This window comes from Marmota marmota, unplaced genomic scaffold, assembly GCF_001458135.2.
Source record: "Marmota marmota marmota unplaced genomic scaffold, marMar, whole genome shotgun sequence".
NCBI lineage: Eukaryota > Metazoa > Chordata > Mammalia > Rodentia > Sciuridae > Marmota > Marmota marmota.
In genome coordinates, this window is record NW_026000068.1 from 12,180,414 (window position 1) to 12,191,864 (window position 11,451).

The 11,451-nt window shown below is 38.0% G+C and overlaps 2 long non-coding RNA genes across 2 annotated transcripts in view; one reads left to right on the plus strand and one right to left on the minus strand.

The window, feature by feature from the left end:
* Window positions 1-2,786, plus strand: part of LOC125619982 — a 9,444-nt gene extending 6,658 nt beyond the window's left edge. The window contains exon 3 of the long non-coding RNA XR_007351561.1: window positions 1,527-2,786. This is a non-coding gene — a long non-coding RNA (uncharacterized LOC125619982). The remainder of the gene's footprint in view (window positions 1-1,526) is intronic.
* LOC125619981 overlaps window positions 1-11,451 on the minus strand; it is a 23,803-nt gene that overhangs the window by 2,480 nt on the left and 9,872 nt on the right. The window lies entirely within an intron of this gene.

An 11,451-nucleotide genomic window follows, 5' to 3' on the forward strand; every position in this document is an offset into this window, starting at 1 on the left:
CCCCCACACACACACTTTTGATTGATGCATTTTGGTTGTACATACTGATAAGATTTGTTGCTACACCTTCCTACTTGTACACAATATATAATATAATAATATAATTTGAACAATACTATGCCCCAGCCCTTCCCACCTTCCTTTTTCTTGATTCTAGGAGATGGAGGCTATTTAGCCACTGTCATTTGAAAGTTTATATGCTCTATATTTCAAATAAATTAAGTTTATTGACCTGATTATGTTGGTATGCCTGGTTTTTATCCATGCATGTCTAATGACATTCAAACCAGCTATTCTATTGTAAGCATGAGACAATACTTTTTGGTTAATGTGAGTGTCATACAGTAACACTGTAGAATAATTAATCAACAAATATTTTGGAGTCTTAATTACATGACATTTAACTTCGCTTGAATTGGTGATTTGCCAGACTCTTAAATAGAACTTTCGCAATTTTCTGTAAAGGGATTAAAAATAGGCCAAAATCAAAAAGGTGGGGAATTCTATTTGAATTAATCAATTATTGGAAAAATAGGCCTGATCTTCACAAGGCAATAAAGTTTTTATTGTTTTATTAAAATTTTCACTGCAAGGATTGCATTTAGTATTTTACAGTCAGGTGTAGCTCATATCTGAGTTTTAGAGGTTAGTAAAAATAACCTTAGCTTCTCATTGTCAAACTTTCCTCATTCTCTCTAGCAATTAGCTTATGCCCTGAAGATTTGAGTTATAGGCAATCAACACCAAATTGAGATGACTCTCAATTATACATGTAAGTCTGTATGTTAAAAAGGGTACATATAACATAACCCTTTAATATATAATTAATACATTATATTTAAATGCAAATTTTAAATATTATATATTATATATGCATACATATACACATCTAAATCCTCTTTTAATTTTGAAGACCGTTTTTTAGAATTGTGAAATCTTTTTTTAAACAATAGATAAAAATTATACTTTTTATTTTAGTTTGCCAAGAGTTTTAGATCATGCTATCCAAGTACTAATGCAGCAAAAGGTGATTTTGCCTAGCTGAGCTGACTCTGATGACAGATTATAATGACTTCCTATCGTTTTACCACAGGAAGGCGAGGGTGTTAGCTTGTTACCTTTGCTTAAATGTCTACCTGTGGTTCCATTACAAACAAAAATTAGGAAACACACTCATCCACTGTCATAAACTTTGGACTATTGTAAACAAGTACATAACAAAAACATTTTACTCTTAAGCCTAAATTTAAAAGCAGGTGTGAGGGCAAAGAGGTTTGCTAATGTTGCACATGGGTCTTCAGGCTCAGGGACAAGGGGTAGTGTATGATGGATGAGATTGCTATCTAAAAAAAATTCCACTTTCGGGGCTGGGGTTGTAGCTCAGTGGTAGAGCGCTTGCCTAGAATGTGTGAGGCACTGGTTTTGATCCTCAGCGCCACATGTAAATAAATGAATAAAATAAAGATATTGTGTCCATCTACAACTAAAAAAAAAATTTTAAAAAAATTCCACTTTCTTTTTTGCAGGAAATAGAATTACCTGAGGATCTCTATCAGTCATTCACCTTTGGATGGAAATTGTGGCATCTTTGACACACAGGCAAGAGATGTAAGATGTCCGGAAGCCCTGGTGAAGTTAGTGGCTTCACCCCTGGAGAGTGGCAGAGTCCCCTTTGTAATTATAAGGCTTAATCACCACCTTTTCCCTCTGAGTGTTTTTTTTTACTCATTGCTTCTCATCTCCAAGGATGGGCCAGGAAGGTGAAATACAGACAGCTGTGGTGAGAGATTTGGTATGAGAGAACAGTTCTCCTCCACCCACACATCCTTACCCAGTGTGGGCTGAGTTCCGGCTGGCCAGCCTCTCCTGACCTCTGGGCTGACTCACCCCGTGCTTACCACCTAGTCATCTCCTCTGTCTCTGCACTGTTTGTCCAGGGGCAGAGCTGGCCTCTGGCTCACCAGCACTGGGAAGGCACCACTGTGCTCTTGGAGTCTTCAAGGGCTAGAATGGGAGAACTTTGTGACCATCCCTCTAGCCACTTGCTTCGTAAAAAGACGATGGAATCAGGGAAGAAAGTCTTGTGCCTTCCAGATGTGTACTTTCTACTCTACCAGGCTCACTCCACTGCTCACCTACAATTCTCCCTGTGAGAGGCCAATTCTTTTGGGAGTCAAATACCCTTTGGGAGAGTTGCCATCTTAGTCAACTTGAGAGCAAAATTGCCGGACGCCTTCTGCTGTGGTTTGATTATAGTTGTTCCCACTAAACTTATGCAGGAGTTTAAGCCTCAAAGTGTTTATCTTAATGGAACAACTTTATACAAACATCGCATTTAGAAGTGAGGTCTTTTAGAAGTGATTAGATTGGGCCCTTAGGATGGAGACCCCATGATTGAATTCTGGTGGTTCTAAAGAGAGAGGGAGAGGGACCACATAGACATATCCCTGTGCTCCACCATGATGTAATGCAGCCGTGGGGGCCTGTGCCAGAGCCTGTGCCATGCTGTTTAGACCTCCATCCTTCAAAACTGTGGGCTAAACAAACCCCTTTTCCTAATAAAGTAGCCTGCTTCAGATTATATTGTGACACTCTGTGTGTACAAACACGTAACAACGAATTCCACTATTATGTAAAACTATAATGCACCACCAATAAAAAAATAACAGCTCCTGCCTCAGGAATTTCATTATATTCAGTGAAAATGGGCTAATAACTTCTTAGGGAAGATGGCTTTAAATTAGGATGGGACTTTTGCTGAACTAGGTGACAAGATTTCTTCTGGGGCAGAGGCCCTTGCTTGGGGCTCTGCTGTGGACCAGGCTGAAAGTCTGGGAGAGGAGCCAAGAAGAAAATGGAAGTTGTCCAATTGCCTACATACTGTATTTTCTGTGTCCTTCTTCCTTCCAAACCTGCTCTACCACCAGTACCCACCATCACCACCCGAAGTCCTACTCTGGGCATTCAAAGAACATTTAGGTGACCGTTGTGTCTCTGACTGTACTCAGCCGTGTGCTTCTTGGCTGTAAGTTGCTCCAAAATATTATTAGTGGTACCTTTGGATTGTTGAGACTTCCAGATGTTTTAACTGCTTAACTCCTTCTAGCCTCCTCTGTCCCACAATATTTTTATTATCCCAGTGAAGGGAAGACTGACTTCCAATTCTGTATAATGTCAGGTTGTGATAACTTCAGCAGGATTGAGGAGAAATTACCTTTCTTTATAAATAGTTTAAATTCTGAATGGACTTAATTATTAGGGAATAATAAGCCCATAATAATTAGCCAATTTTTTCTTACTATAATAAAATGCCTGAGGCAGGCTGGGTTTTGCTTTTTTTTTTTTAATGGGTGCATTATAATTTTACATAATAGTGAAATTCACTGTTACATGTTTATACACACATGTAACAATATAATTGGAGGCAGGCTTTTTTATAAAGTGTAAATTCTGAACGGGTCTATATTTCTTTATTTGCTTCAAAAAGATCAGAAATTGAATCGCATTTTTACCTTCTTCTCTTAGAGCTTTCCAAAAAACAAAACAAAACAAACAAAACAAGCTGAGTGCGGTGGTGCGCGCCTGTAATCCCAGCAGCTTGGAGGCTGAGGCAGGAGAATCGCTAGTTCAAAGCCAGCCTCAGCAATTTAGTGAGACCCTAAGTAACTCAGTGAGACCTTGTCTCTAAATAAAATACAAAATAGGGTTGGGGATGTGACTAGGTGGTTGAGTGCCCCTGAGTTCAATCCCCTGTACCAAACAAACAAACAAACAAAAACTATTTGTGGGGGATTTCAGGTATAAGTAATGAATGACAAAATGAACTTTTGGAAATATAGAGGCTACATACAAATCACCCTGCTTTAAATGAAAAACATGAGCAAACCCTAGCTGGAGACAGCATCCTCACTGCTATCTTCTCATTCTGAAGGGGCTTCACTCAAATGGTTTAAAAATTTCCATTTGGTTCTATGAGATGCCATAAGCTATTCTGTAAAAAGGAAATGTACCATGGATTTTTTCCCCCTCCAAATTGTACTTAAAATTTGGATGTAAGAAGACTTAATATGCATGACATTCCATCCATCAGTGACACCCTGACAGCCTTCCATTGGCTTACTGTCAAACTGATGTGAATATATATGTATCTCCCTACCCAGTGTGGTGCTGGGGGTTGAACCCAGAGCCTTGTGCATGCTAGGCAAGTTCTTGACAACTGAGCTTATCCCCAGGCCCTGAATACCAACTTTGAAGACAGCTGATCTGAGCTATGTGTCATGTTCTTCATCTTCAATATATGTTAGTCTTTCTACTTCATGGACTTAGGACACCAAACCGTGTATTACTCAAACCTGCTTCCCAAGGTCTACAGCTGACAGAGGGAGACTAAACAGAGAAGTATGATGTTCTGATACACCAACTATGTCTAACATAAATGAGCTAAAATAGGAATACTTCCAAGAGAATATTAATAATCAGTCTTTGATTTTTATGAAAATTATTCAAAATGAATAATACATTTTAAAATAATTTCATTTATGATCACCCAAATACGATAACACCAGCAGTTGCATCTATTCTTTTGCCCCAGTGCACCTGCAAGAAATAGGGTTTTTCTAGTTACACAGCAAATGAAGACAAACATGTGAACTTGGAGTTGTTGAGATCCTGGGATTTAGTATAAAAAAAAATAAGTTCGAATCCAAATTCTAACTATTTACTCTCACTTTGAGCAAGTTATTTAACCTCACTATTTTTTTCCTTCTTATTTATAGAGTGAAATAATCAGAACCAGAGACCTCAAAGGATCATTTTGAAGGTGAAATGGAAACCAGTACAGTGTCGGGTATGCAGCAAATGGTCAGTGCTGGTTATCCACTTTTAACAGTTATTATTTACACCGAATCTTAGATCAAGATTGGACTTAGCAGTGTCATTCTTCCTTCAGCTGTATATTAAAAATAAAAAAAAATAGTTCCCAATTTTTAAAAAATATTTTTTGAATTGTCAAAGGACCTTTATTTTACTTATTTATATGCAGTGCTGAGAATCAAACCTAGTCCCACACACACGCTAGGCACACATTCTATCTCTGAGGTACAACCCTAGCCCCTAGTTCCCAATCTTTTTGCTTTATTAAAAGGTTTACAAAATGTCAACTAAATTTGAAGTCATTTCTTGTAGCAACTCAATACGTATTTTACTTTAGCTCCTGCTAGGTCATGAAGGTGTTTCTTGGTCAAGTGAACTTAGGAAATGGTCAAAATAGCTATTATTTATCTATTCCCAAGATTAAAAGATAATTAAATACAGTAATAAAAAGACTGAAATGATTTATGCCATTATTTACCATTCTTGATTTAGACAAATAAATTTATATGAATATTTATTTCTTACTTTAGGCTATTTTAAATAGTGTAGAACATGCAACATTGGCAGAAAACAAAATAAAAAAAATCATATTGGTTGAAAACCCTTCTGAATGACTTTACAACGAACCCTAAAACTTGAGGACATAAAGAGTGTGACTCAGATTGCTAGTGGGACTCTGAAATGGTTTAGCCACTGTGGAAAGCAGTTTGATAGTTCCTCAATAAGTTAAACATAGGATTACTATAAGACCAGCAATTCCATTCCTAGATATGTATCCAAGAGAATCAAAAACAGATGTTGAAACAAAAACTCGTACATGAATGTTCATAGAAGCACAATAGCCAAAAGTCGAGAGGTTGAATGGATAAACAGATCTTAGTAAATTCATATGACAAATTATTATTCAGCCCATAAAAAGAATGAAACACAGACACATACCCCACCATAGATGAACCTTGAAAACATTATTCTAACTGAAAGAAGCCAGGCACAAAAGGCCACATATTATAAAATACTCTTATAAGAAGTATCTAGGGAGGCTGCGACAAGAGGATTTTAAGTTTGAGACCAGCCTCAACAACTCAGCGAGGCCCTCTCAATGGCCAAGTGCCCTGGGTTAAATCCTTGGCCTCCCCTCTGCTTCCCCTGCCCCCCAAATTCCTAAATAGGTAAATCCACAGGGGCCAAAAGCTGATGAGTGGTCGCCTAGGCCTGCAGTTAGGCAGGACTTAAGGACTGCCTGGTGAGCCTGGGTTTCCTTTTAGGGTGATCAACCTCTTGGGAACTTGGTAGCAGTAATAGTCACATAGCATTGTGAATGTACTGAATGACACTGAATTGTTCACTTTAGGATGATTGGAAAGATAGTATTTTATGTTATGTGTATTTTCCACAATAAAAAATAATGGATCCAGCTATACCACGCCTTGGTATATGTATCTGAGGGAACTAAAGTCTGCGTACTTTAGTGATACTTACTGCATGTGGTGTTTATCATGGAACAATTCATGATAACCAAATTATGGAATCAACCTAAGTGCTCTCCATAGATAAACGCACAAAGAAAGTGTGTGTGTGTGTGTATGAGAAATGGAGTTTTATTAAGCTATGAAGAATAATGAAATCATGTCTTATAGGGAAATGGATGGAACTGGAGATCATCCACTAAGCAAAATAAGCCAGACACAGAAAGACAAGTTTTGTGTGTTTTCTCTCATGTGGAATTTGGGGGGTGGGGCTGGGTAAAGAGGACATGAAACTAGATGGGAGGCTATTAGAGAAGAGGACGTGGGCTGGGGAGGGCAGGCGCCAGGGGATACAGAGGGGGTGGAAATGATCCAAGTGTGTTACATGCATGTATGAAGACACCACCTTGAAATCCGTTCTGTGTAACTGACCTTCACTAATAAACAAAAAAGAACAGAGAGCACTCCAGGGCACGCACCAAATACCAGTATATGACAAACCGAAGCCGGAGATGTGTTTTAAGTAGCCCCCCTGGTCCAGGGACCAGCTCATCCGAGTTGCCTTTGTCCACATCATTCCCTTCTAAACTAGGAGGATTCTCTCTCCAGAAAGTGGTGTTGGGCATTTTGGTCCCAACCTCCTAGATTAAGATAAGAAATCTGTAGAATAGGTGAGATGCAGTCAAAGAATCCATTTTCCAACAGAGACTCTCGCTCACATTTTTAATTCAGTCTTTTATTTTCCCTCCTCCTCCTCCCCCTTTGCATTTCCTGCTGAACTGTTACTTATATTAAGTCTTTTGAGGTACATGCAAGAACTTTCTCTTGGTGGTACTGAGAACTGGGGGTGGACTGTGTTCATATTTCTTTACCGAATAGAGGCAATTCAGTCGTTAAAAACACTTAACAGGCAAATTGGACTTTGATAAGGAATTTTCCATATTTGGATTCATATTTATATGGGTATTATGAACATAAATTTCTTTTTAAAATAACATTTGGGGGCTGGGGATGTGGCTCAAGCGGTAGCGTGCGGCCCAGGTTCGATCCTTAGCACCACATACAAACAAAGATGTTGTGTCTGCCGAAAACTAAAAAATAAATATTAAAATTCTCTCTCTCTCTCTCTCTCTCTCTCTCTCTCTCTCTCTCTCTCTCTTTAAAAAAAATAACATTTGGAAAATGCCTTACTTGATACCTATTTTTGGTCAATTCTTTCTACAATTTACTGTCAGTTTTAAAAGTAACCCTCTCTTTTTAATTTTTTTATTTCTGAATGTGATGTTTTAAAAAAAGCCAATGTGATTAATATTCACTGTGAGAGAATATAAGAACCACTGAGTTGGAGTTAAGGGAATGTACTATTACCAACAAAGTAATGCATACGTCTTTCACTGAAGTGGAGTCTACAATGAACCATTTAGCAGTGCACAACTGAGTGGTGCTTAGTGCATTTGTAATGTCCTGAACCCACCTCCTCTCTCTAGTTTGACAACTTTTTCATCATCCCAGAAGAATAGACCATATCCAGTAAGTAGTACTCCGCCCCCCACTCCATCTCCTGGGAACCACAAATCTGCTTTCCATTCCTGTGGATTTGCTGCTTTGGATATTTCACCTAAAGGGAATCATACAGTATGTAACCATTTGTGCCCGGCTTCTTTCACTCAGCCTAATGTTTTCAAGGTTCGTCTATGTTGTGGCATGTACCAGTACTTTGTTCTTTTTTATGGTTGAATAATATTCCACTGTATGAATATATCAGTTTGTTCATCCATTCATTCTTTGATGGACATTTGGTTTGTTTCCACATTTTGGCTGTTGTAAATAGTGCTTCCATGAACATTCATGGACAAGTTTTTGTTTGAAGACCTGTTTTCAATTCTTTTGGGTTGAAATTGCTGGGTCATAGGGCAATTACGTTTTTAACATTTAAGGAATCACTAGTTATCCACAGTGGCTCAACATTTTCTGTTTTTATTGGCAATGTATGAGGGTTCCCTTCCCTCCCTCCCTCCCTTTCTTCCTCCCTTCCTTCCTTTTGTGCTGGGGATTGTACTCAGGGACACTCAGTCACTGAGCCACATCCCCAGCCCTATTTTGCATTTTGTTTAGAGACAGGGTCTCACTGAGTTGCTAAACGCCTTGCTGTTGCTGAGATTAGCTTTGAACTTGTGATCCTCTGGACTCAGCCCCCGGAGTTGCTGGGATTACAGGTGTGCACCACAGCGCCCAGCGAGTGTTCCTTTTTCTTCCCATCTCACCAACACATTTTCTTTTTCTTATTTGGGTTACACCATCCTGGTATGTGCAAAGAACTATCCCATCATGATTATGATTTGTATTTCTTTCATGATCAATGCTGTTAAAAATATCATTAGGTGCTTATTAGCCATTTGTATATCTTCTTTAGAGAAATATCTTTCAAATTCTTTGCCCATTTAAAATTGGGCTTTTTGTCTTTTTGTTCTTGCGCTGTAACAATTGTTTATATATCTGGATCCTAAGCTCTTCTCAGATATTTGATTTGCAGATCTTTTCTCCAATTCTTTAGATTGTCTTTTTTCTTTCTGATTACATCCTTTTTTTTTTTTTTTTTTTGTACTAGGAATTGAACTCAGGGGCACTCAACCACTGAGCCACATCCCTAGCCCTTTTTTTGTATTTTATTTAGAGACAGGGTTTTACTGAGTTGCTTGTGTCTTGTACATGTTGCAGAATCACATTGGTCATGCAGTCACATATACACATACAGTAATAATGTCTGTTTCATTCTACTATCTTTCCCATCCCCACATCCCCTACCCTACCCTACCATCACTTCCCTCTACCTAATCTAAGGTAATGCTATTCTTCCCTAGTGCCTGCCCGCCTTATTGTGAATTAGCATCCGTATACTTGAGAAAACATTCGGCCTTTGGTTTTGTGGGATTGGCTTATGTTGCTTAGCATGATATTTTCCAACTGGCAAATTTACTGGTAAATTCCATAATTTTGCTCTTCTTTAAAGCTGAGTAATATTCCATTGAGTATATATACCACATTTTCTTTATCTATTCATCAACTGAGGGACACCTAGGTGGGTTCCATAGTCTAGCTATTATGAATTGAGCTGCTATAAAATTGATGTGGCTGCGTCACTATAGTATGCTGATTTTAAGTCCTTTAGATATAAACCAAGGAGTGGGATAACTGGATCAAATGGTGGTTCCATTCCCAATTTTCTGAGGAATCTCTATATTTTGCACCAATTTGCAGTCCCACCAGCAAAGTATGAGTGTACCTTTTCCACCACATCCTCGCCAACATTTATTTGATAACAACCTTTTGATGCACAAAAGTGTTCTAATGCTTATGAAGTCCAACACATCTATTTTTTCTTTTATTGTTGATTATTTAGGTGTCAAATCTAAGTAATCATTGCCAAATCTAAAATCATGAAAATTCACCTCATGTTTTCTTCCAATATATATCTTTATATTTTTAGCTCTTTAAGTCATTGATATTCTCTAAGTTAATTTTGGATCATGGAATGAGGTAGGGGTCCAGCTTCATTCTTTTACACCTAATAATATGGTGTTTCCAAAACTATTTGTTGAATAGAATGTTCTTTCCCTATTGAATGATCTTGGTACCCTTGTCAGAATAACTGGCCACAAATATTATAACTCATTTCAGCCCTGTTAATCCTATACCATTGGTCTATGTGTGTACCTTTATTCTGCTACTATGTGTATGTGTGTGTGTGTATGCATAGATGTGTGTGTGTATGTGTGTGTGTGTATGCATAGACATGTGTGTGTAAACATGTCATTAAATCCAGAGCCTGTTTATGTTAGGCACGCACTCTCCAATGAGATAAACTCCCAGTTCTACATTGTTTTGTTATAGTAGCTTTGTAGAGGTTTCAAAATCAGAAAGTGTGAATCTACTAACTTTATTTTTCATTGTTTTGGCTATTCAGAGCCACTTATTACTCTATGTGGATTTGAGGATTGGCTTTTTAAAAATTTATGTTAAAATTGCCATGGGAATTTTGATAGGCTTTTGTTAAATGTGTAGATTTCTTTGGGGAGTACTGTCACCTTTACAATATCAAGTCTTCCTTTTATGAACACTCATGTCTTTTCATTTATTTAGTTCTTTCATTTCTTTGAGTAATGATTCACAGTTTTCGGTGTACACCTCATTGGTTAGTTTTATTGCTAAGTTTCTGTTCTTTTGGATGCTCTTGTAAATGGAATTGTTCTCTTAATTTTCTTTTTGGATTGTTCATTTCTAATGTATAAAAATACAGCTTATTTTTCTGGACCCTGCAACTCTGCTGAATTTATTAGCTCTCATATTTTTCAGTAGTTTATCTGGTATTTTCTATATATAGAATCATGTCATTTGCAAGAAAATACAGTTTTACTCTTTCCTTTCCAATTTGGGTCACTTTTGATTGTTTTCCTGACTAATTGACCTGGTTAGGACTTCCATTAAAATACTGAACAGCAATGGCAAAGACAGGAGTGAGCTGAGAGTGCTAGTTTCTACCATTGCTCTGTACCTTTCTACTGAAGGTAATGGATTTTGCAGAAAAATTTCCATCCATGACAATTTGTGAACTAAAGTCAGTGATTCGACAATGTTCCATTTTTTCCTGAGGTTAGACTTTTGGGTAAATTTACTGCATGAGATATACATCGTTGAGGACATAGAAGTATTAGATTAGGCCCCCACAGGGGAGGCAACCCTCATCTCAAGGGTCTGTCTTACTCTAAAAGAAGCGGATCTACTTTCTGATAGGAGCCCGGTGACTCAGAATTGTTTTGAAAATGAAGGATACTGACTTAGTGAGTGTGGCGATTTCCTCAGCAACTTCTTGTTCTTTTTAGTTATGTTTAATGGATTTAAAAAGGGGATAGAATCTGGAACTGCCAATAGCTGCCAGGTGGAGACATGGCAGTGGGCAATAAGAGAGAAGATAGAAGAAAAGCAGAGTTGAAAGGATTCTGTGAAAACCTAAGTGCCAATCATTCCTTCAGCTGCATGACCACGATACTCCACCATGCAATAATGCAATCCATGACTTTCCTCCTCCTCCCCTCCTCCTCCTCCTCCCCCCCTC